Genomic DNA, 26,605 nt, shown 5'->3' with positions numbered 1-26,605 from the left:
ATAGCAAGTAAGCAAACAAACATAACACCTGAGGAAACTCTATTTGATTCTCAAACACTGAAATGTTTTTCTTGGCGATTCTTATTTCCATAAAAGCCTGTAAGAGCCACTATGATGATAAGCACTTTACATATATATTTTCACTTAATCTCACTTAATAACTATAGCAACTCCATGAACTGAGTGTATTGTTTTCCCTGCTTCGTAGATGATATAACAGAGACTGAGAAAGATTAAAGCCATTGGTCGAATTCACATTATTACTAAATCTCACAACCAAGTTATTGTCCTTAACCATTGTGTTGTTGTACTGTTCACTCCACCCTAGCACCTCAGATAGGACACTTAGATGCTTTTGACTGTGAAGGACCAACATCACTAGATGTTGTGCACAATTCCTATGCTCCTTAGAGAAATTTCAGAATTCCAGTATCAGTAGTGGCACAAAGGAGATTTTGGCTGACCAACAGTATGTTTGGAATAATAAACTAATTGCTTGTTAGATCTAACTTTTTGGCATGAAGAGAGGTACAATAAGCATGCAGTTCAAACAACTCACAGTGCTCTATGTTTTCTTTTTCTTTTCAAATATGACAACTTATCAAATAATAATATTCATTTTTTAAGGTGTCTTTATGGGTTCTCCTTTGTTACTTATGCAATGATGCATGGTGTAGGTTGCAAACCCACAAATCATAATATTGAACCCAACAGAAAAGAAGTTATCAACACCAGCTAATGACAATTAACAAAATAAAGTGATGAAAAGTAATCAACAGATCATTTTATGTACTCTTTCAAATTAATAAACAATTGGGTTTAAGTTTGCCTTTTAAGTAGAATTACTCAATTCAAAGCCCCACAAAAGTATATATAAGGACACAACTTACAATTCAAGGGGATGCCAAAATCATACAGATCAATGAAGTCTTTGCAGATTAATAAAGTGATGGCTCAAGAAACTCTTCTTTCTTCAATGTCACAAAACTAAGCAGAGATAGAACCAGAGCTAGAATCTAAGTCTCCTAGTTTCCAGCCTAGTTGCAATGTTGCTCTCTCCCGTTTAATCCCAATGGACTCAGAACAATAATATAATGTGGGTACATTCAGCTTTTATTTATACTTGACAAAGTAGAAAACATTTTCTTATCAAATGTTGAAGTAAAAGGAATGTTGATTAGTCAACATTTTATAAAGATTTATTAATTTTGTCTCAGTTATTCTTACATTTATTTAAACATTGATTATCTCTCTCTTTCTCAAGAAAACAATCTTTCTCTGGCTCCCTAACTGTAGTACCAAAATGTAGGAGTTTATTTTACTGATAGTACAGAATTAAGGAAGACAGCTAAATATTAGGGAAAGGGATGCTGTAAGAGATCACTGGAGAAATCAAGAAAATAAGATGTTAAAAACCTAAAAAATAACATTCTCAACATACAGAGAGAAAGTTCACTTAAAAACAAACTTTGAAATGTAAACAGAACCCTCTTTTTTTCTAGCAATAATGCTGAAATAGTACAAATCCCATCATCAAATATCACAGGGCAGCAATTACTTGTGTAATATGACAACATTAGTCTAAGTTCTTAAAGCAGAGAGAGTATCACAAGAAGCTATTTATGTTACATGTTAGGCTCTTTTGGCATTAATTCTCATTGGGTTTGGCATCATTTCCAATCCACAGAATTGACAGGATATGACATCGTAAACTCTATTTTCTAGAATTTCTTTGTGAATAATTGTATAACATTCCTTTGATTGTTACTTTCTATTTGTTGATGAATCCTTTTATATTTTGATTACTTTGTCCCCAAGCTAGATTGTTCCTCTTTCTTCTTAATCTGAATATAGCTAATGGATAATTACAAATTAGTGGAATGTGCTTCTGATATAATCTGTAATCACTTATTTCAATAGTGGCAACAAATTCTAATCTTAAAATCTGATGGTAAGTATGTGGTCTTTAATAAAACCCAATGAGAACAGTAAATAAAAAATCAACTTAAGTGAAAAAAAAAGACTTTATGGCAAATTTTTAAAAATGACTTTTTTTCAGCTACTTTCCTAAGAGGAAGAATTGTAAGACATTACTCATTCATTCACTCATTCATTCATCGTTTATATTGTTCTTTATTCAAGCCATTAAGGTTTACATTGTCTAATATTTTTTGACTTGCTTCTCACCTTCACCTTCATTAATATTGCAATCGAATAGAATGTGAGTAAAAAAATATGTACCTCGATTATTTTTCTTTGACTTCCAAGACACGGATTTAAACTATATATGCATATATGGTGTATTTGCTATTTATATAAAGAAACACATCATATATATATGATTTATAGATGTAATATGTCATTTTAAATAAAAGTAATCCATTTTCATTATAAAAAATTCTGGAAGATGCAGACAGTTGTTTTTAACTATCTATGCTCCCAGCACTTAGAATTACCCAATCTTAACACTTTTATTTATTTTCCTCTAGCCTAAATAAATATCTGAAATAAAGGTTATATGTTTACTTTCCATGCTCATCATAACCAAGTGGAACTGTACTGCCACAGAGTCACAATAATATAAAGATCATTTTCTAACACAGCAGCCAATTAACATGATGAAAAGTCTAAGGGTAGCATAAAGCTTGATCTTTATGAATTTGAAGTGGCATGCTCAGTTTAGACAGATTAATTAAAACAACCAGGTACATGTTGTTATCATATTCGATTCACATCTTCCAGTATTAAGGTTGTATTAGGTTTTAAAAATGAGGAATTAATCCAGAGAGGTGCTAATTAAATGTAAATAAAGGCCATTATCAACTTCTCAATGGAACTCAACTGGTATTATTATATCAAATAAAACTGGTGTCAATCAGATGCCCAGGTGCATGACCTCTTAATTTTCAGCTTTAGGTTTTTCAAAGAACCATTATTGACTAGATAAATTTAATTACATATTCATAGAAAGGTTTGCTGACCATTTTCTTGGATAGCACAGAATACGCTGCAATGTAACTATTTATTCCCTCAAAACAAAGGTTTGTTTCATCAACAAAATGACTTTAGACTATCATTCATATCAAGCTGTTCAGTTCACCCAGAACATTCCTGGAGTACAATTTCAATTATGGATTTTTTTTCCAGGAAAGTGATCCAAGGAAATTTCACATTTTACAAGTGTGTGCTATGAAATATGCTCCTACTCGCCTTTCTCACTCAATTTTGTTTGAACATATGTAAGTGTCTATAGGTATTAAAAATGAATATTCCATATCAATTTCATAGATATATGAAGCAAAATGACTTTTTTCTGTGAAAAGAAAAAAGGGATTCAAATGACAGAATTCTGGTCTTGAAAATGAATGTTTTTGAAAAATAGTCTTGAAATATTATGATTAATAATAATTAGCCTAGGCTAAATAGTATTACCATTTGTTTGCCATTGTTTAGAAAAGTGGAAAATTGCAGTGATAATTGTTCTGCTCTTATTTTAACTACTCTTTATCGCTTGCACTAAGCATATGGTTGTTTACGATGTTTGATGAATTTCAGAAGTTGAGGTTGCCTCTAAGACCCAAACTTTTAGGTTGTTTTTAAGTTCTCTATAAAACCATGACCATACTTAATTGTTGGTGTAAGTCAAGTTAGAGCATTTTGTTTTATCTAATTATTGGGTATCTTTCACATTTCCTTACATTAAAGATCTGCTACCTGAATAATGTTGTTTTAAATGTAAGCATCCAAATAATACAACTACCTAGTAATGTTGTAAGTTCTCAACAAACGTTTATTATTTTGAATGGATTTAGAAGCTTTCAAGGAGCTTAAATGTCAGACAGTGAGACAAAAATAAAGCAAACAAAAAACATTCCTAACGCAAACACAATCAGATACTTTAATAGAACAGTCTTATAAAAACTGAAGCCATCCCATAACTACATTGGTAAGAAGAAAACTTACATTTGTGATATGTTTACCCTCTCTGGAAGTAGAACTAATTATCTCCATGCGCTTTCTCCATAGGTTTCTGGAACTGAAATAATAACATCATGTCTTGTTATTGGAACAATATATCAAAAGACAAGCAAATATAAAGCTAATTCTCTGTGGAATGATACTTTCAAGTTGGAATTTATGTTACATTAACCTATTGTTTGAGAGGTTATATATGATGATATTTTTGCCTTAAAAATTATTTGACTAGTGTGGGTTTACCAAGCTAACTATGCCAATAAAGAAATTCTGGAATATACTTTCTGTTAACATACTTTGAAGGATTTTTCTCAGTGAGATAAACTAACAAGTCTAATTACTTCCAAGTCTTTAGGACATTTTTCAATTAGATCTTAAGCCAAATAAAGCTATCAATAGCACGTCTTTAAGCCTAGGGATGGAGATTTTGGCTCACTCTTTAGACCAGGGAGAGAAGGTCAGGTATGTTGCTTCCCCCAGGCTTTCTATCTTTCCTAAGCCTGCTAATGAGAGCTTCACCAGATGAGGAAATTCCTTATTTGGTGTAAATCCAAAATCAGAGAATTTACAGACATGACTAATCGAAGATCATAGGCAAAGATTGTAGGCAAAGATTGTTGATGAAAAACACATTACTTTTGGATCAGTTAAATCTAGGTATAAACTTTGTTTCTGCTACTTACTAGTTGGGTGACCTCAGGGAAGTTGTTTACCTCCTGTGAAACGTAAGGATAATAATGACTACTATTTAAGGTTATTGTAAAAATATCATGTAACTACCTAGGATGGTGTTTGGCATACAAAAAAAAGGATCAGAAAATGTTACCCATATTTTTATTTGATCAATAATGTATATAATATAAACTTAATGTTTTAAGGGAGTAGAAATAGTAGTAATGTTTTGAGAGAGTAGCAATACTTTCACACATACATTATTAAAAACAATAACAGGAACGTCAAAAACCTCCCAAAAAAATACTATAAAAGACAAACCCAAGTAGAGAAATGGTGCATTGCTAATGTATTATTGCTAATGGTGACATGTTAAATATTTTAAAGATTCCAGTAAATGCAATGCAGGGATTTTTAAATAAGACTCTATGGTAGCCTATTAAAAAGAAAGGTATCTCCATGAAGAAAAGTTAATGACATTTGGAAACTGATTTGTGGAGTGAAAATGCAGAATTTCTGTAGAAATGGGTGACTCATAAAGGGTAGTAAGAACTCATGATAAATTGAAGAAGAATCCTTATTGCGGGAAATATCAAGCTTGAAAGCTTTGCAAGTAAAAGGAAGAGAAAACAGAAAAGAAAGACAAGCAGAAAGCAACCCAAGTCTTGCTAAAGTGTATAGACATAGGCAACTCTGCTCAGTGAAGCCAAATGAAGCCAGGGTGCTCAGGGCCAACAGAGCACTTTATGTAAGGGGCCAGGAGATGGAGAGTGAACTTTGAAACACTCACTTACCAGAAAATCCAAGAAGGTCCTAGTCGGTAAACATAAGCTCTTTTTCATCAGTAAATGCATTTTGTATATTCTTATTACTCATGAGACTAGCGTGCTGTTAACCTACAGAAATAACTTATGTTTCATTATTATTATACTACAATTAATTACAGAAAGTGACCTTGACTATAGTATTTGAGACTGTTCTTAGGCAAGTGTTATTTAATAAAAAGAGAGAAAGGACTTTTGGTAAATCATGTAATTTTAGTTCTTGGGGATAAAAGGCCAAATGAAATTCATAATACTCTTGGAAACCTAACTCAAATAGGAAAAAACTTTTTCATATGACTTTGGATGTTTTTCTACTTCATGAGTCTTTTCTGTGCATTTGACTAGTACAATCCTTCCCCAATCACAAATAATATACATATTTTAAAATCTCAGTCATTCAATCAGTCTCACGTCATTCACATAGAGTGTATTGTTCTGAACTAGTCATTTGATTGGTGATGATGGATGCTTTGCCAGAATGAGTTAGGTCATACAAAATAGGGAAGTGGTTATTTGGAAAATGAAAAGTAACAGAGATTATATAACTCAACTCACTATATTCAGGATGAGTTTTACCTTTTTAATCACATTTATTCGAAGGGATTTTTTAAAACTTCTCATTTATAGTACAAAAGTAAGGAATTAAGATAATGACAAATCCTGATACTCAAAGAAAATATTCTAAATAGAAGAAAGGTAAGAATAATACTTTTATTGAGTATAATTATCAAGTTTTACCTTAGGGGTGGATGGATAGGAAGAGGACACTCCACATTGATTTTAATTTATTTCCATAAGACCACAGTTACATATTAACAGTCGAATATCAATGCAAACTTTTCAAATGCTAAATCAAGAAGTGCTTTTTAGCAATTTATAATGCTTTTTATATTTATAATTTGCAGAAAACTAAAGTAAGGGGGTTTTATCATATAATTCCCATATACCAGTACACAGGGCACTGCCTTCTGTGAATTAAGTGAAATATTTCTTCAGTGATTCCATCTTTTCTATCTTCGCCTTTTCTAAATTTCAGCAGCTCCTCTTCTCTTTTCTCTTTTCCTTTTTCCCAGCATTTCTAACAATTCTAATATATATTTTAAAAGATTTATCAAGAAAAAAATACTAAAAGCTTTTCTTTAAATTTTAGAACAACTGCACTTTGGAATAAATTACAAAATTGATATATTTCTATCAAAGACACAGTTAGCACTTTGAAAATTATTAGGTTCAAAAATTATCAGATTCTTACACGGAAATGTAAGAGCAAAAAATTTTTTTAGTCCAAAGACAAAGAGAAGATTTAATAAGCTATATGAAGAGAAACTATAAATATTTTAAACAAATAACATTATTAATTTTTAAAAGAATAATTGTATAGGCCAGGTGCAGTGGCTCATGCCTGTAATCCCAGCACTTTGGGAGGCTGAGGTGGGTGGATCATGAGGTCAGGAGTTTGAGGCCATCCTGGCCAAGACGGTGAAAGCCCGTCTCTACTAAAAATACAAAAATTAGCCAGGCAGGGTGGTGGGCGCCTGTAATCCCAGCTACTAGGGAGCTGAGGCAGGATAATTGCTTGAACCCAGGAGGCAGAGGTTGCAGTGAGCAGAGATCACACCACTGCACTCCAGCCTGGGCAAGAGAGCAAGACTTATTCTCAAAAAAAAAAAAGAATAATTGTGTATTGATTTAAAAAATTAGTCATGCTCTTTGGTCTTTGGCAATATAGTGCTGTGGTGAGGAATGAAGTTTTGGGATCAGGTCTTTATTTCTTTATTCCCTAGCTTACTGACATTCCGGAAGTTATTTTACTCCAATAAGCCTCAGCTTACTCATCTGTAAAATTGTAATATCATTGTATCATTTTGAATATTGAATGTGATAACAAATGGAAGACATTTAGCATATGAGTTACTTGATATCTATGAGCTAATATTATTTATCTATAAACTAATTCAACTATTTACAAAAGAAATTTTATTTATGTATTTCATATATTTATTTATTTGTTTATTTATTTTTGAGACGGAGCCTTGCTCTATCGCCCAGGATGGAGTGCAATGGCGTGATCTTGGCTCACTGCAACCTCCGCCTGCCAGGTTCAAGCAATTCTACTACCTCAGCCTCCCAAGTAGCTGGAATTACAGGCGCCTGCCACCACACCTGGCTAATTTTTTCTATTTTTAGTAGAGGGGTAGTCTCACTGTGTTGGTCAGGCTGGTCTTGAACTCCTGACCTCAGGTGATCTGTCCACCTCAGTCTTCCAAAGTGCTGGGATTACAGGTGTAAGCCACCGAGCCCAGCCAGGAATTTTAAAAGGTCATAATAGATGTGTCCTTAGAATATAGTTATGTTGAAATTTCTGTTTGTATAGAAAAAAACTATATAATCTAAAAGGAATAAATGCTTCAAGAATTCTAAGGAAAAGATATTTCAAAAATCAACATTTATTTTTTCAGTGGTATATCCTGGTTTTATTTTCTTAAGAGAATTACAATTATATTATTATGTTGGTACAAAAGTAATGGCGGTTTTTGCCATTACTTTTGCACCAACCTAATATTAATACTACCTTGTTTAGCAAAAATGGAAGTTACTTGCTAATGATCTTTTATCAGGTCACTCTTCACACAGTAGCATTTATTGTTTTGACCCTGGGAAATAGGTGAGCTTGTATTCTGTGAAGCCTCTGACCTTTCTCCTTTCCAGTATCTGCTCTTATGTTTTTCAAGGCTATTAGCATCTTTTAAAAAAAATGATTCATGCTAAGGAGCTAATAAAAAAAAAAGATTTTTCTCTCTCCACAAAAAAGAAGACAACTTGTTTCCCATTTGAATCCCAGTTCTGCCACTTGTTAAGTATATGATCTTGGTCAAGTTATATAACCTATTGGTTTCTGTGTGTTTTTTTTTTTCTCATCTGTAAAATGAGGACAATAGGAGAGTTGTGGGCTGTTTAGAGAATTAAACGACTATTGTATTAGAGGGAAGGGGAGAAAGGGACAGAAAGTGAAGAAAAGAAGGGAGAGAGGAACAAGTCAGGAAGGAATACCAGATCAGCTGATGAAGACAACTCAGCACAAAAGGTAGACGTGATAATATTGGAATTTCTGGCTTTAATAAGAAGCTACTAGTATAGAGGACCTTGCTGAACAGTCTAGTTGTGTCTAAGAGGGTCTCTACCTTTATATTGCTCTTTTTCCTTTTCCTCTGCTTAACATTCAGCAAGGGTAACTTTAATGATTTAAACAACAATGGAAAATGGAGGAGAGAAAATGAAGAAAATGTCCACTATGCAATGAGGAGTTTTTTTAAGGGGACGGTTCCAACTGGAATGGAGTGAACGGTGTTGTTGGAATAGTGCCCTCAGCAGGCAGAGAGTATACATATCTACAGTGTATAAATATCTCAAAATTATTTCACCATGTGATATCGTTTATTCCCTTTTATCTCATACATTTTTTAGTCTTATATAAAAGTTAGAATATGTTTTTAGAATAAACATATGTAATAAATAAAAAATGTTTTCCTTTCTTTTTTCTATTTGAAATGTAATCTTGGTAATTAAAGAAATGACTTTGGGGTACACAGATTCTTTTGATAATTATCACTTAGGATGGATACAGGAATTGCCCATAACCCATGCCTTTCAAAAGGATGTTGAAGTAACAAGTGATCCCACAAGAAAGCTATGCCACCCTTGGATGAGACACCCAAGAAGTTAGAAACGAAAGTCTCCCAATGGTGATAGGAAGCTGCAGCATGGAACTAATTGGAAATCATGTTTGTAATACAGAATGGTGTTTGTATTGTTTAAGATTTGTGAATATTTATTACATTTTCAAAGTATTTCTCAGTGAGCCTGGTGAAGGCTCTAATCAATCAGACCAGACATCTGAACCCTTAGAAAGGACACTCACCAGTCAGGACACATGCTGGCCATTACAGAGTATGTAGGACAGATGCTCAGCCTGCTTTTAGGAAGGAAGCCTCAAAGTTCACTTTATCTACTTCATGATGCTGGAGGGCCTCCTGGCCAATGACATTAAGGCAGTCCAATGGATTTCCACCTGCACTGTATTTAGCCTGTGATCCCACCGAAAACCAGGACTATTATATCTTTCAATATGATATATGTCATTAAGAATTTGATAAAAATTATTATTCTATTCTTCAGAAACGAGCACGCTGCATAACACTGCCTATAATATTAGGGAGCTCAAAGATGTTAGAGTCAGCTAGACCTGGGTTTACAGCTCAATTTTGCTTCTTACTTAGCTTTGTAACCTTGAATAAGTCACTTAAGCCTTCTGAATTACTGTTTTCTCATCTGTAAAATAAAGATATTATTACCTAATCTTTAGAGCTGTTGAAAGGATAACATGAGATTCTTTCTAACTTCCTTACCGTATTCAAACTATCACAAATAAATAAGAAAAGTCTATATATATATATTTTTTAAAAATCTTCATTTGTTTGTATTTGTCTAAAGAAAAATTTGTGATACTTTTCCTTAATACAATTTTCTTTGCATGAAATTCATTTGGAATTTTGTTAATTTATTTTCCTTTTATATCACTCAAATCACTAAGCAGAAAATAATAGAATTGTATTGCTGTTTTGACAAGGGTGGGAGAAAATGTGTAGCTCATTTTTATTGCAGGTTTTGGTTGGCTAAAAGTGTGAAAAATAATTAGTTACTCAAGTTGTCATGTAACTCTTCATGAATACAGCTCTCATTTACCATTTCCTTTAGAATCTAAGAGATGTACCTGTCTAGCTGAATATTTGCTAAATGAATCAGCAATTACTAAGATAGGATTACATGCCCACCCAATATTGACCTTCAAAATAATGAACCAAATAGCTGAGGAAGTTTATCTATATACTTTAGTAGTATTTCTTGCAATTTTGGCGTTTTCTGAAACCAACTTAACATTTTCAAAATTCTTGCAATTAATGGCTATTAGCTTATAGAAAGGACAAATGTTTCCTCTCTTCCTAGAATCTCACCTTGAATTTTGGTTGCCTGCTGGGTTACAACTGCCATTTATTCAAAGTCTACTTGACATGGTCTTTTGTTGCTGCAAAAAAACCCACAGAGTCCTTGTTTGCAGACTTTGTTTTCATATATTTTATGTAACATGTACAACAAAGTCAACATTGTAACTAAAATTATGTGGTCATTATTCTTTGCTTGAAAATCTCTGTTGACATCAGAAGTTTACTGTATAGCTTGTCTGTTATCCTTGTAATATGTAAATTCCTTTTTCATGTTATTCAGCACTGACAGAAGCAGGCTTACTTCATTATAAAATTATGTTAACTTGTGACTCTTTTAATTTCTCATTCTTGATTCAAATATGTAAATAGCAATGATTCCAATTTCACATGCTTCAGTGGTTTCTTAGTAGCCATTAAAAGAAGCTGGTAGGTTCAATAAGTCTATGTTGGTTATCATTATAGAAAATAAAAGTCTTTGTAACTCTAGTTAGTTGCAAAACAGCTCCCTTTTGGGGCTTGCATAGCTGGAAACAATATTAGGGTACAGCTTAACATGAAAAGAAAGGTGTTTGACGTTTCTGGCACACAAAGTCCAAAGATTTCACTCTTGGCTTCCAAAGGATTCAATGTTATTCAACAGTTTCCCTTTGTTGAAAAGTAAAAGTCCATTCTTCCTAACACATCATACCAATTTCTTCATAAAACGGTACCAATACAACTTTGCCTCTTCTGATTCTGGATTCTAAATTTCAATCCTGTGGAAATACTTGGAAATATAGTATAGAAACATAACAAAAAAAAATCCATGCCCTCATGGAGCTTACATTATAGTGAGGGGAAGTGGATAAGGCACAAAGGACAAGTAAATATACAGAAAAATCCCTGGGGATAAGTGCTGTGGCAAAAATTAATGCAGGAAGAATAGGATGGAAAATGCCAGTGTTGGTTGTAGGGTGTTATATGACATGGTCAGGGATGGCTTTTTAGATTAGATGACAACTTAGCAGAGATATAGCAGAAGAGAACAAATGAAACATGTGGCTGTCTGTAGAAAGAGTGTTCTCGGCAGAGGCAGTGCAAATGCATAGGTCCTGAGGTAGAAGGCTATTTGGAGTGTTTGAGTACTAGCAAAGTAACCAGTAGGTCTAGGGCAGAGCAGTCCAAAGCTATGTGGTCAGAATGTTAGTCAAGTAAGGGACTGGAGATTCTGTAAAGCCTGAGAGGACATTTTCAGGACTTTGATTTTTCTCTGGGATATCATTATTTTTACTTGATTTTATTATGGAATACCTATTCTTTGATTTTATTATGGGACTCATTGGAACAGTTCGAGTGCTTAGTGAAATGATCTTATTTTGATTTTACAAAAATCTATTTGTCATTAGCCGGGCGTGGTGGCGGGCGCCTGTAGTCCCAGCTACTCAGCAGTCTGAGGCAGGAGAATGGCGTGAACCCGGGAGGCGGAGGTTGCAGTGAGCTGAGATCACACCACTGCACTCTAGCCTGGGCAACAGAGTGAGACTCTGTCTCAAAAAAAAAAAAAAAAACTATTTGTCAACTATGTCTGGAATAAGCTGTAGAAGATGAGGACAAAAGCTGGGAGAATAGTCTATTGCAAAGACCTGTCATGGAGTTGTTAGTAGACCAAAGAGCCAGGTCGGTAGAAAATTATTTGTGCTATTGAACATTTTTGTACATCTTTGGCCTGAAACATTATTTTTTTAACCACGAATTTCTCCTTCCCTTAAATCCTGACAAAGATGCATTCATCCTTCAATACTGGGATCTAATGTTGTCTCTCCTCTGTGGTCCTTTCTGATATGCTAGGTAGGCGATTCAAGTTCTGCTATGCTTGATTAGTTCTTTATGCATGGTCTATTGTACAGTTTTTACAACATTGGCTTGTACTTATTTGTTAATGTCTTCCTAATTAGATCATGATTTCAACAAAAATATTGTGTTGTTTTAAAAATATTTATATCCCTTGTACCTAGCACAAAATATAGGTATGCATTGAGGACCCCATAACTGCTTGTCAAATGAGTAAATACCTCCAACTGTATAACAGAAAACACTTGAAGTGACTTTCTTCCTTTCTTTTTTTTTTTTTTTTTTTGAGACAAGATCTCACTCTGCCACCCAGGCTGGAGTGCAGTGGTAAGATCATGGCTCACCGCAGCCTCAACCTGCTAGGTTCAAGTGATCCTCTTACCTCAGCCTCCCAAGTTGCTGGGACTACAGGCACATGCCACCAAACTCAGCTAATTTTTGCATTTTTTGTAGAGATAGGGACTCACTATGTTGTCCAGGCTGGTGTCAAACTTCTGAAGTCAAGTAATCCACCTGCCTCGGCCTCTCAAAGTGCTGGGATTACAGGCATGAATCACCGCACCCATCCTGAAGTGACTTTCCATTCCACGAAAAAAAAAATAAAATAAAAAAGCTAAATTGTCTTAGGGAAGGGATACTTAACTTCTTTTTCAAAAATTTAGAATACACCAAATGAGGGTAAGTTGTCTGTCACCTTACCAGAACATAAGATAGGTTCCAGTGTCCCTCCTTGTAGGTCACAAGAAAAATGTGATTCTATAAGTAAGAGAATGTGTCATTTTATGAAAATTCACAGGGAGTCTCTCCTTGAGTTTGCCTACTTTCATAAAGAATAAAGGAGATACCTTTATTTTTCCTATACTGAGGCCAGACAACTGAGATAAGTAGCATAAGTGGAGCACACTGAATCATGTCATAAGTCATTCCTCCTGATTTCTAAATGGAGACCTTATGGTACAGGTCCTGCCAGCATACTATTAGTTTTTGTTTTGTTTTTATGTTTGTTTTAATAACAGAGCTATTGCAAGTAAATTAGAGGAGAGCTATATCCATAAGCATGGACTTGTCTTCTCATGGCATCTTTGAGTAGAACTGAGCTGGGTGTTAAAATACTTAAGAAATTTGTAACTGGTGAATCAACATATCAAAAAATACTATACTAAGAAGAGAGATTAACCACTGACTCTGTGACCTTCCACACTCTAGGGATTTCAAGGACATCACTGATAGCAAACTTCTCACAATATATGAATAGTAAAAAGCTGGGAGTTTTAACTAAGTTTTAAAAAATGTTCAGTCAGGATGGAATAATGGGCTAAATTTAACAGATTGAAAAGTATTAGGGATAAATGTGCAGCCATATTTTTAGTTTCCAAGACCTAGCTACAAAAAAGCAATATGGGAAAAAATAAGAACAATCTTAGGATACATAATGGAAATATAAAGTCCAAGATGAAAAGTAATATTTCCCCTTTACCATATACTGAAAGGGATGTATTATATTCCATTAGGTACTACATTTGAGGAGAAAAATAGTCAACATAGAATACACTCAGAGAGGGCAGTTAGAATGAACAAACTCAAAACACGGTTATCTGAGAAATAGCAAAAGAAACTAGAAATTTTAAGCCTGCAGGGAAAAGAAAAAGTTTAATGGGATATAAGGGAGACCATAAGATATGATAGAGAAGAATTAGGGGATTCTGAAAGAACCATTAGGATAGAAGCTTAAACAACTAGGTTAAAAATGGCCAGTAATTTAGGGTAAATAAAAGGAATAAATTGTAAGTATTTTAAAATATGTATACTATACTGGGCTACTTTATGAAGGAGTTATGGTACCTTCAACGGAGATGTTCAAAGGTCATTTTAAGGTGTTTTTGTCTGTTTATTTTAGCTACGTAGCAGAGAATGATAAAGGGAGGCATTTCTTGGGTTATAGGGTGGAGTTGATAGTCTCTAGGATTTCTTCTGACTCTAATGTTCTGTGATTTTGTTGTGGTGTGGTCATTTTATTTTAATGAAATTTATTTCTCATCAATAATTAGAATTCAGTCTTAGTAATGCATAAAATGTTAACAATAATAGCATTAATGATAAAAACTATTCATCATTTGCAGGTTCCAGACACTGTACTCTTTTCATTAGCTAAATCTCACAGCAGCCCTGTGAAATAAGCCAGACGAAACATCCAGTTTTAGTGAGTCAAATATCTGGGTAAATTTGTCCGTGGCCAGGCATTACCTTTAGGCCATGTAGGTCTGTTTTTCCTCTTACGGGTTTGTGAGAATCAAACAAACAAAACATGATTCTTAAGCAATAGTAGCTGACACTTACATGCTACTTACTGTAGTGCTAGGCACTATTCTTTTTTTATTTTATTTTATTTTATTATACTTTAAGTTTTAGGGTACATGTGCACAATGTGCAGGTTAGTTACATATGTATACATGTGCCATGTTGGTGTGCTGCACCCAGTAACTCGTCGTTTACCATTAGGTATATCTCCTAATGCTATCCCTCCCCCATCCCCCCACCCCACAACAGTCCCTGGAGTGTGATGTTCCCCTTCCTGTGTCCATGTGTTCTCATTGTTCAATTCCCACCTATGAGTGAGAACATGCGGTGTTTGGTTTTTGTCCTTGGAATAGTTTGCTGAGAATGATGGTTTCCAGTTTCATCCATGTCCCTACAAAGGACATGAACTCTTTATTTTTTATGGCTGCATAGTATTCCATGGTGTATATGTGCCACATTTTCTTAATCCAGTCTATCATTGTTGGACATTTTGGTTGGTTCCAAGTCTTTGCTATTGTGAATAGTGCCACAATAAACATACGTGTGTATGTGTCTTTATAGCAGCATGATTTATAATCCTTTGGGTATATACCCAGTAGTGGGATGGCTGGGTCAAATGGTATTTCTAGTTCTAGATCCCTGAGGAATCGCCACACTGACTTCCACAATGGTTGAACCAGTTGACAGTCCCACTAACAGTGTAAAAGTGTTCCTATTTCTCCACATCCTCTCCAGCACCTGTTGTTTCCTGACTTTTTAATGATCGCCATTCTAACTGTGTGGGATGGTATCTCATTGTGATTTTTATTTGATTGGTGCCAAAAACAAATTCATTTTATAGATGAAGAAACTGAGGCACAGAAAGTAGCTTGATCATAGTCATAAAATTAGAAATCGGGAGAACTAAAATTCAACTCATGGCATTCTGTTTCTGACTGCTCACATCCTTAGCCCCTACTCTACAGAATCTCTCTAACCAAGAGAAGCCTTCTTACTTTTAATGAAAAAGATATCATTACAGTGATATTATACGAAACAGCAATAATAGGTCAAAGTGTCTAGAGACTTTTACAGTGTGTTAGCAATTCAACTTGTCTTTTTTTCTAGCTATTGAGTATCAACAACAACAGTCTAGCCACTATTCTCCAGACCGTGTTGGACAGTAAACTCAGAAGATCTCCTACAATGGTGAATTGACTGTTTTATAATGACTATCCTTGGTGACTCCAAATGTTTCTGCAGTTGATTTCATTTTACAGTTTCTAAAGAAGTGTTAGGTTGGCACTCCAAGTAGTACCTGGACATTTATGCACTGATAAAGTGCACTCATGTGATCCATTGTAAGCAAGCCAATAGATAACATTGTAGTCAGCAACTGGCTGAAGTTCAGACAACAGGAAAAGGCTGGGTTTAACCATTTTCTAGCAGGAAAAGGCTGGGATTAACAATTTTAAAATTGTTGAGATTAATTTGAGCCTGAGCATCATTTTTGTAAACTTCAGAGACAAACTACCTGGACTGGCTCCAAGCATCAGGCAAGCAGTTTCCAGGCAAGTCTGGCAGTGAATCACAATGTCAACCTGCAATCCTTCTGCTGTCAGTGACCATGGTCTGTCACTACCGGAGGCTGCCAAAGTAAGTGCACCATGCCAAAATGTGGGAATTGCACAAATATCCAATGGGCTCCATATTGATCATTTTGTACAGTTTAGTAATGGCAAGGGCCTTTGAAAACGCTATTGGCAAACCAGCTCTCTCTCTTTCTTCCCCATAATAACTGCAACTGAGTGACACTCTTCAAAATTACAAACCTAAGATATTTGAAAAAGTTCTTCAGTGTGCTCGGAGTGCCTGCTTCTCCAGACTGCTGAGTTCAGCCATGTTTCAGAAGTACCCTGGAGATGTTTCTCCTGCCCATGGACATGATTTAGAAATGATTAACAGGGAGAAGCTGGAGACCACAGTGGCTCTAGCGGAGTTAAAATGTTCAGTTCTTAGAATAAAGATTTCATTAAGACCATAGAGTTTGGATATAGACCTGTCACTTTAAAATGTGCCTGCTTGACTGCTTCCACTCTGATGGGTCTTTGAAAGCCTTACCTTCCAGAGCAGGAGAAGAGCAGAGATGCCACAACCATACTTTAAAGTGACAGATCTGAATATTTAGTGTGAATGGAATCACTGTATCCTAAACCCCAAAGTAAATGTGGGAGCAGAGATGACGTATTCTGTCAGCCTAGGCTTTCAAATAAAATTGTCACAGGGAATTGCCCAGAATAGCCCAACCTAATTGCAGAAAAGGACTATAGCAAGATTAGGGAGGTATGAAGTAAGCCATTTATATTCCACGAACCATTGGTCAGCAGAGTCTATCTGTGAAATACTGAAGGTGTTGTCCGTGATTGATTTAGCATGGAAATTGTCTTCTATTTGTTTTATTTGATTCCAAATATATTAGGCTTGGTTGCTTTATTGAATTTTGCAAAAATTCATATGTGGAAAAAAGCACAAAATCTCTATATAGGTTATACACAGGTTTTATGAAAGTGGTAACTTATTCCATATAACTGAAAGACTAAGACCTAATTGGTGTTATTTCAGGTTTCCCACTAAATGTGTGTGTTTGGATAGAGGAGGTATTATAAAGGTCTTTCCCATGAACTCATACTACAAGGTAGACCTTCTTAACATTCCTAGGCACTACTAGGTCTGCATTTGGTTGACACCTATGCAACTTTGCCACATCGATAATAAAAGGGAAGTGTGGAAAGGCAGGAGTTTAGAAATTGTTGCTGTATAATAAAAAATCATTTTTATGCATATAAAAGAAAATAAACTATTTTTAGGGATAATGTGGAGGTACTGGAGGGCAGGAGAATGGATGGAGAAATTGAAACAACTTTCATTTTCATTTGTGAGGGATTTGCTACTTCTTTAATGACTGAGAATAGAAACATTAGGTTGAAAAGCCTCTTTCATATTGGTGCATTTTCAGGATTCCGTCCTTTGTTCTCTTTTCACCTTATTTCTACCTCGACAACCCCGTCTAAATTCAGTTTCAACTCCATCTATTTGAAAACAGCACACACACACACACACACACACACACACATATAAAATACATATAAAATACAAATATATTAGTTGCTGTATATACACACATAAATGCATTATATATAATACATATATATTAGTTGCTATACATATATATATATATATAACCTTGGACTCTCTGCTGAACTCTAGACCCCATATGTATTAGGGTCTACTACTTATCACACATCTTAAATTACATGTCATCAAGGCAACAGACAACTCTCAGTATGTTTAAAATTAAACTCATCTTTCCTTCTCCCAAAATAGCTCCTCCTTTGTTGTATATTTTATTTATACAAATAGAAACCTAGTTATTCCTCTGAACTCCTCGTATTCCTTTCCTACCACTCCATATGATTTCTCGAGTGTGTATATTCTATCTTCTGAATATCTCCTGAATGTACACAGTTCTCTCCAACTTGGTTTCAATTTCCTTAGTTCACATGCCCTTCATTTCATGCCTGAAATTCTGTAAAATTGTCCAGTTGTTCATACTAAAGCAAGCCTAATCTCTGATATCCCTATGCCATTCTACAGAGGGTGATATTATAAAATACATATCTATGATCACCATAACTTTAAGGATAATGTTTTTTCAGTAAATGTAATCTCTGCCTACATTACTATTCTCATTTCCATCATCTTCTCTCATATATGTGTTACATCAAACACATAGTTTGCTATTTCGTGCTTCCAAACTTTCATACATAGTGTTGCTATCTCCTGAAATATCAGATGCCCATTCAGCAACTAATAACTGGGTGACAGAGCGAGACTCTGTCGAAAAAAAAAGAATTCAGTTGTAAGTTATGATGACAGTGGTTTCCACTGCAGGAAAAAACAAAAACATGCATAGACCACATGGTGTGGATAAACAGAGAAGAGAAATCTACTGTGCGTTGTGAAATTTAGGGTAAAGCTTCCCACGGTTTCAGCAATAATGAGCATTGATGGATACTATTTAGTAAAACAGCTTTACTTTTTGTGAAAAGGAGGGTAGGGAAAATATGACATTTGAATAAAGTTTTACATTTTGAACAAGTAATAAAATTAAAATTAAAGGTTACATTTCTAGAGTCATGATTGATAACAATTGCTTGGTTTAACTGCATTTTATAGGTTAGGTAAGCAGTTTAAATTAAAAAGTGACCTACACAAATATGCAGTCTTGAAAAGAAATGAAAATTAATAGCTTTTCTTTGCAACTCTAAGAGACCTGATGGGATTTTGAATTTCGAGAGATTTGAGAAATTAGAAGGATATATTTTGTAGTGCCTTCATAAGAGACATGTTTGAAGATTTGTTTTTCTTGGAATAATGTTTCTGTTATGACTACTAAAGCATTCCCTTGGATTTTGCAACATGTCTGAAATATAGTTTATTACAATCAATTATATTGTAAGACACCATAGTTTGTCTCTAAGGATGTGTTTGTAAAATATACCCTCCTGTCTATTGATCCTCCACAATTAAAAATCCCTCCAGGGAATCACCTGGTTACCTCAATTAGAAGAGCCTGTGATGGTTCTGTAACTCTGAGACAACTTAATATGGTGTTAATATTCTGTGGCATAAAGTTTCAATTGTCTGCTTTTAAGTTGTAGATACTTCAAAATCTAAGGTATTATTTCCATCATGGTTTGCTTAGACAAGTACTACATTGGACTTGCATTACTAACCAATTATCCTACAGTTTTGAAGGAGGTAACCAGAAGTGCATCTCTGGTTAATAGTGCATCTCTCTATATACATTGTATATTTAAAATCTGTGATGCAGGTTATTTATTAGGTTTTCAAAGGGTGTCTCAACATGCCATTTGACCTCCAACCTTTTTACTTGTTCCTCAATACTTATGCAGATTTCAATCCTCAGTTACCAGCTCACTTTTTGAAGAGTTTTAAAATTTTTTTGTAGTTTTATTTGTAAGCTCAACGAACATATTTAGACATTCTGGTATAACTGGATTTCATTAAGGGTGCACATCTTTCTCCAAAGTTCATTCACTACCAAATAAAACAATTGAGAATGCTGCTGAGATATTAAAATAAAACTATGGTTTGTTTGGAAAAGTTAGACATTTTCCAGATGAATTACCTAAAAAATTTGTTTTAAATTGTATATATTTAAGGTGTACAACATAACATTTTGATATACATAGTGAAACTGTTACTATAGTCAAGCAAATTAACATACTTGTCATAGTTACTCTTTTATTTTTGATAAGAGCACCTAAAATCTACTTTCTCGGCAAAATTTCAACATACAATACAATATTATAGTTATATAATAATAATTGTTATTATTATTATAATTAGAGTTCTTATGTTGAATCTACAGACTTATTTATCCTACATCTGCCTGCAACTTTTATACCCTTTCCCATTTCAATCTACGTGTGAAAATGGAGTCTGCTTAGACTTTCTCCTTTATTCACACATTTCAGGAAAGACACACACATCTCAGATTAAACAAAAAGAATAAGTGAATTGTATTAAGTGGCTCATTAGGCCATTAATTGATTTGATATGTCTGACTTTTTTTTATTTGGGCATAATAGTCAGTACTTGCTTTTATAAATAATTATTGCACACTGTACCTCAAGTCTTCTTGTATGTTTACAAATGTGTACATATATATAATATTAACATAGATAGTTGATTAATTCTTGGGTCACAAATTTTTCTTCTTAAAGTAAATAGCATGGTCACTTATTTATGTATTTAATTAAGTCAAGTATGTAAAGCAAAATTTTGCATAATAAATTTACTTTAAATGTACTGCACCATTCAGTATTTAAAGTCATCTTATGGTGAACATACTTGTATGACACTAAGTCCTACTGTGTCTTGAATAAGTCATATTGTGAATTATGTCTTTTGTATCTTTGACATTTCACGTCTATTACATTCTTATTCTTGAAGTGAAGCGTTTCTGTCTGAAAACAATGGTAGAAATAATTTCACTTAGTAAAAATGCTTCTTGATCTTGAAAATATCCAGAATATCTCTAACAAATTTTCCAAAAGAAGTTTAATATACTGAGCTTTCTGAAAAGCCTATAAATGGGAAAAAGGAAAAAGAAATACTTAGAAAAAACATTTCCCTTTTTATTTAATGTGGCACAGGAGTTGAAAATTTTAGTTTTGTTTAAAATAAGATATCTTTAAATTTTTTAAGAATGAGGAAGTAAATACATGCCTGAAAGTTGGCAAATTTTAGTTAATAATTTAATGTAAAATATTATACTACTTTTGATAAACAGCCTTCGTATACCTCTCTACCCCCAAATTAGGAGCAATTCCTAATCTCTCTAGTTTCTCTTGCCCTGTTCACACTCTTTTCTTGTCATGAAATGATCCCCTAAAACTGAATCCATATGTAGCCTAGGTTGGTATCTGGAAAATCAGAGGTGTATCTAGGTTGTCCTAATTAACTAATTAATTTAAATAGTTTAAGGATATATCCTTACCTAGTGTGCACAATTAATCTTCATAAATAATTCCCACTAGTACCTCAGAAATAGCCATGCTTCATAACACATGCTTTCAATGAAAGCATGCATTTACATGACAGGTAAGAATGGCTTCACTACGTCAAGTAAACAATTTGATTTGTAAAAATCTTTGAATAAGCACTTACGTGGAATTATATTTTATACAATCCCAAATTTGCAATTATATGGTAATGCTAATTTTGATAACTCCCTAGATATATATTTGCAGAACAATATACAGATATTAAACTGTGATGATTTTGAAAAAGCGTTAGCAGTGTTTATGGTAAATAAATATTCTAATGCAACATGGAGCGAAGATCATTTCCAAAGTTTAAAATCTATTAAGAAGGCCTTAGAGAAATGAGTAATTTTTAATGTACTACAAGTTTTAGGTACAAAAATAGATTAAGGGCAAAACTCTTGCATAAGTGATCCCTTTTAGCATACTATACACACTCTTCTAACACATAATTTTCATATAATATTCTATATTGAAGATCTTTTTATATCAGTGCACAAATAATGTATTCTTTCCTTTTCATGGATGCATAATATTTATTGTATTTATTTTACTAATTTCCTACTGATGGACATTTGGGTTGTGTCTAGTCTCTGCTAATTCAAAAAATGATACACTAAAAATTATTGTGCATATGCATTTTGCATGTGTTCTTTACCTAATTTCACATTTAACCCTCTCAAACTCAGTAAAAATGTACACATTATTATCTTCCTCTGTAGATCAAGAAATTGAGACCCAATTAAGTTAAGGAATTTGTCCACATACACACACTTCATAAAAGATAAATGTTGTAGATGGGCCCAAGTCTATTTTATTCAAGGAGGGAAAGCTCTCTTTTTACTGGAAAATAAAGCAAAACAAAAGCAGACAGGAGGAATAAAGGTGACATGGTTAATTAAAAGCTGTACAATATTACCACTTTGTATTTATATAATGTATAGGTTATTTTTACTAACTCTTAGCTATTCCAATATGGGTATATTATATGTATAATTGATAGAGGGCTAACTTAGTGTATATACTTAATAAATATTAAATAACGAAGGAAGATACTCATGCATATATCAGATCAGAAACTTCTAAAAGTCTCTCAATTTCAGGGCATTGCTATTCATTTTAAAAATATTCAAGTTGGAGAAATAATTTTCAGAAACTCCATTATTTAGAAATACTCTAATCTCATTTAGTGTTCATATGTTTTCTCCTGGGAAGATGCTTCTAAATTATATAGCTAGGATTTAAGATTTTCAAATAGTTTTCTTAATATATTTCTGAATATGATAGCTGTTGCTGCTTAAACCTAATCTACATGAATAATTTAATTGTAGTAATTTACTCCTCCAGAACGCAGAAAAATAATTTGGTTAACTCTTCATTAAATAGAAGCTTTCACTATCCTGGAAGAACATCAGTTGTGTTTGGAAACATATATGGCTTTTTGCTTTGACAACTGCCAGAGCTACCATACTCAAAGGCTTGATGATCTACTACTGAATTTGAAAGGGAAAACCACAAAAAATTTACAAGCACACTACAGAAAGATGTCAAAATTTCCCAGAAGAGGTAGATGTGACTGAATAGTTTAAACGCACTGTCGTGAAATTCTAGACACATCGAACTTAATGCAAACGAGTAAACTCATGAATTGGAATGAAGTAACACTTCTTTAAGAATGCAAATTAAAAAGGAAACATCAAAATAATGAAATTTGCTATTTTTTTCTCCACTGAGAAAATTCTTTACCAGATCTCAAAAACAGGCCAGGCTCTTTGGAAAACAATGATAGAAAAAAGGTATTTGATGTAGAAATGGGTGTTGAGAACACTCCCAAGACACTCTGGTTAGTATTTTAATAACCTTATAGGAAATCTACTGTAATTAGTTTTATTCATTATACATAGTTAAATATTCATTAAATCAGAACATATTGTGGAAGAAAAATAAATTTATTTTCAGAAACATTGTACAATTCAATGTCACTGTCTATTATCTCCATAGATTGGAATAATTCTTTTGTCTGAATATATGTGTGACAGTTAAACTTTCAATCAGGTATAATAGATGTTTTAAGATTGTACATTTCAAATACTTAGAGAAATTGTCAAATTTATGTTTAGAAATGTCTTAAATAGCTTTCTTTAAAAATACAGAGGTAACGTGTACATTATTGGGAATCTGGAAATCACAGGAAATTGCAAATAAGAAAATAAAAGTCCCATATTACCACCACTCATGAGTATCCATCCTTAGTAAATTAAATTTTCTTCCAGTATTTCTTCTATATATGAAATATCATGTTAAATTGAATTACCATACTATCTAGCATTGTGACGAGATAAAAATCACAATTACGATAAAAAATTTTCTATGTAAATTTTTTAGCATAAATCAATTTCTATTTCCCTAGGATAGATATCTAGAAGCCATTTTGGGGGGGCAGGGGCAGTAGGAAATGCATGCATGTAGAGAAGGGTAAAGTAGGTAGTGCAGCCTTGCAGTGTCTTCCTACTCTTTATCAGTTGTGTTCTTGGTCAGCCTGAAGCACTGACTTTCTTCTGTTTTTTCTTTACTTGGCAACAATGCATTCTGTGCCAGTATTTTCTAAGGCAACATCCATCCAACCACCTATGTCAGCATCACCTTTGGCACTTCTTCAAACACAGATTTGAAGGTCCAGTCAACAAATGTGAGAGTGCCATAGTTTCATTAATATATATTTTTTCACAAGCACCCTGGATGTTCTCATGTGATGTAGAATTTGAGAACTGCTTCTTGATTAATGGGAGAAATCTGGAGCTTGATTCTTCTTCTTATTATTATTTTGGTCTCTTTTTAACTCGGAAAACATGAGAACTCATTCAGATTTGCTTTGAATAACAGATCCACCACTAACTATATGGCCTTAGGCAAGCTTGTTTGAATTCCTGTGTGTCCAAATGAAGATGACAACACTGGCAACATCTACTAGAGTGAGTTTTGTAAGAATTAAAAGGAATAATGCATGTGAAACTTCATGGTACAAAGCCTGATAAATAGTAGGCACTTACGGAATGTTAGTCTCCTTACTTCATTAAAAGTGAGACAGGATTTTAAAAATCAGCCAGACTTATCCTTAACTTTGCACATGGAGAAACTAAGACTCAGAGGAAAGTTAGTTGCTAAAAGTATCAACAGATTAGTCTGACACTCATAAATTATGGTTGAGATTAGTTATATTGAATCAAAAGTAAAATTAAAAAGTGTGTTTGGAAAGAGAGTTCAACAACAACAACAAAAATCTATTATATGTGTAAGGTAAGTTATGTTGAGTCAAAGTGAAACGAAAATGTGTGTTTGGAAAAAGGGTTACACACACAAACAAAAAAAATCATTACTTGCATTCTGATGATTACTTGCATTTGTACAGTGGCAGGTACGAAAAATGTTTGTAAACCACCTGATGGTACATTAATTATTTTTATTTTATTGAGTGTGTTCTTCTATGAAACAGGTGTGATATACGTGAGACTACACGTTGCAGGTGGGACCCAGAGGCTGCACTCAAAAATCTACTGTGCCATTTTCTCTGAGATCATGCTTCCTTCAGGCTGCCAAGAGACAGTGGCTGCATGTGGCAGGGACAGGAGACCAGGGACTCCTTTTTCCTCTGACTGGCTTGGGGAGCACCTGATAGCCTTGTTGAACCTTCCTTATACACCTGGCAATATGCTTCCACCCATCATTCCTTTACTTGATACTTCATTAAGGTTAAAACTACACCCCAGTCTGATGGTTCTCCCAGCCTTTTGAGGCTCCTTCCCCAGTTTGCCTCATAGACATTTTCCCTAATAAAATCCTTACACAATTAATCCCATCTTGGCATTTGCTTTTTGAAGGATATGAATGAGCATATCTCCGCAAGCTCCCAACTCATCTCATCTAAACTAGAACACAACCTTCTTGATGTCAATAAGAATCACTAATAAAGTTGTGTATTTTCTGTATTTAGGAAAATGCATATTAGAGAATAATTCGTTCATTAAATATTTATAGAACAGCACTACAGCATGTAGTTGATAGTGAGTAGATGAAGATGTAAATGATATAAATTCACTACTACCATAAAATCTAAATCAGATGTTATTTAAATATTGTTAAAACAAATGGAGTGTATGTGTAGATACAGTGTGTATGTATAAAACGGTGGAAAAACATAGTCCAGTTACTAGCGAACTGTGGATCCAACAATATTAGTATGAATGAGTTCAGGTGGGCAGAAGAGTGAGGAGTGGTAGGAAGATAGAAGCGGGGGAGATGGAACCAGGTGATGCCTGCTCAGTTTTTCACAGAGTCAATACATCCTCATTGCTCTAGGCATGCCTATAGACCGAATACACAATTGGATACATATACAAAGAGCTTTGTCCTTTATGTACAATGAGGTTATAACTAAGGATGATATGAACCAACTATGGAAGGATTCTTTGCCCGTAAGCATAACCTCAATTAATGGATTCTTAGAACAACTATCATATGGGAAAAAAATAACCCTTTGACATTGAAAAGAGATTTTCTTCAAAAAGTTAAAATACATTGGGAAACACTATAAGCAGATTAGAAATACAAAGAAAGGAGAAATCATGAGTGTATATGAGGATGATTTTCAAGAGAAAATGAGATTTGATCTCGGCCCTTAGAAATAATTAGCACTTGTCTTGGAACAGAAAAGATAAAAAGGCATCACATGTGGAAGTAACATGGATAAATTTTGAGCCCTAAGTGTTTGTGAAGTTCTAGCTATTTCGTATGATAATTTATGTACCTGTTATAACACCAGTATGAGAATGGTAATAATATCTCTATTTTGAATCAAAAATAAAATAGAGAGCTAATTTAACATGTTCAAGGTAATAGACCTATTAAACAATGAAACGAAATATAACCGAGGCCAGTAATAGCACACGTCTCTCTCCTATCCCAAGCTCCCCAGGTATTGGGGGCTATATAATTTATTATCAGTTAGGTCTGTTGGAGGACATTTGTTTTCCTAGGATCCAGTTTACTTTGTTATCCTCGTTCTTATTATTCAGTCAGAAAAAGAAAAAGAGAGCGAAAAAGAAAAGAGAAGGAAGAAAGACTTACCAGCAGTGAACTTAGTGCAAGGCATGGCTCTATACACTGTGATAAAGTATATATAACCTGTGATTATGGGTGCTTTATTATATCCCTTTATTCAAGAAGCAGGAACCCAGCCATGGTGGCCCTGTTAACCATGTAGAAAAAAATATGTGCACATATCTCAAATGCAGAATAGAGGACAATAAGTTCAATACACATGCACATATGTAATATTCTATGAGAAAGATGAAATAACTTCTGATGGGGAAGAGGGAGGAAAGACATTACAAAG

At 34.0% G+C, this 26,605-nt stretch overlaps 1 long non-coding RNA gene across 2 annotated transcripts in view; it reads right to left on the bottom strand.

The window, feature by feature from the left end:
* Nucleotides 1-26,605, bottom strand: part of LOC107967130 (uncharacterized) — a 128,400-nt gene that overhangs the window by 97,104 nt on the left and 4,691 nt on the right. For both annotated transcript variants that reach the window (XR_008548053.2, XR_008548052.2), the window contains exon 2: nt 3,964-4,036. This is a non-coding gene — a long non-coding RNA (uncharacterized LOC107967130). The remainder of the gene's footprint in view (nt 1-3,963; nt 4,037-26,605) is intronic.

The sequence above is a fragment of the Pan troglodytes genome, chromosome 1, assembly GCF_028858775.2.
Source record: "Pan troglodytes isolate AG18354 chromosome 1, NHGRI_mPanTro3-v2.0_pri, whole genome shotgun sequence".
Taxonomy (NCBI): domain Eukaryota; kingdom Metazoa; phylum Chordata; class Mammalia; order Primates; family Hominidae; genus Pan; species Pan troglodytes.
This window is presented reverse-complemented; position numbering and strand designations above follow the sequence as displayed.